This window comes from Myotis davidii, unplaced genomic scaffold (genome assembly GCF_000327345.1).
Source record: "Myotis davidii unplaced genomic scaffold, ASM32734v1 scaffold448, whole genome shotgun sequence".
NCBI classification, from domain to species: Eukaryota; Metazoa; Chordata; class Mammalia; order Chiroptera; family Vespertilionidae; genus Myotis; species Myotis davidii.
The window spans coordinates 2220451-2221528 of record NW_006383009.1 but is presented as its reverse complement, the minus strand read 5'-3'; positions in this window follow the sequence as shown (position 1 = coordinate 2221528).

Below are 1078 nucleotides of genomic sequence, written 5' to 3'. Positions count from 1 at the left end.
AAAATGCAATTCCTCTCCCCCTGATGCCATATTTTTCTTATTAGTAGACATGTATGATAAGAAACAACAACTGTGCTCAAAGTTAACTAAGAGAATAAATCTCAAGTGCTATCAGCATTCACACAAAAATGGCTTGACTATGGTAATCATATCACAACGTATATGTATATGAAAACATCATTTGTACCCCTTAAATATATATAATTTTTATTTGTCAATCATACCTCAATAAACCTGGAAAACTTGTGCTCAATTATTATTACTATATAATAATAATTTGAGGAAATTTGTTTTCTCTTTTGTTATGTAAGTACTTACATAATATCCTTCATATTACCTTGTCCTTTACAGAAAAAGTTTGCCAACTCCTGATTTAGGTGGTTATAAGTTATCTCTTCTTTTTTTTTTAAAATATATTTTATTGATTTTTACAGAGAGGAAGGGAGAGAGAGATAGAAAGTTAGAAACATCGATGAGAGAGAAACATCGATCAGCTGCCTCCTGCACATCCCCTTCTGGGGATATGTCCGCAACCCAGGTATATGCCCTTGACCGGAATCGAACCTGGGACCTTTCAGTCCGCAGACCGACGCTCTATCCACTGAGCCAAACCGATTTCGGCAAAGTTATCTCTTCTTTAACCATTGCAAATGTGGTAACCTTTTCTTTTTTTGAAATGTATTTTTGTTATTTTCAGAGATGAAGGGATAGGGAGAGATAAGAGGGAGTCATTGATGGGCTGCCTCCTGCACACCCCCTACTAGGAATTGAGCCCTCAACCCGGGCATGTGCCCTGACCAGGAATGAACTGTGACTTCCTGGTTCACGGGCCAACGCTCAACCACTGAACTACATGGCAACATTTTTTACAGATGAGAAAAGTGTAGACCTTTGCAAAGGTGAGTGAGTTGCTGAAGTTCCCCAGCTACGGGTCACGGAACAGGGATTTTTATGGATGTTGTATCTCAATTCAGAGCCTGGTGCTTCCTCCAAAAGCAAATTTGCAGCAGTGATTTAGGAAGAAACGGAACAGAACAAAAACAACTTTTGGTGGTGTGTGGTTGGAGGAGGAGGGGTC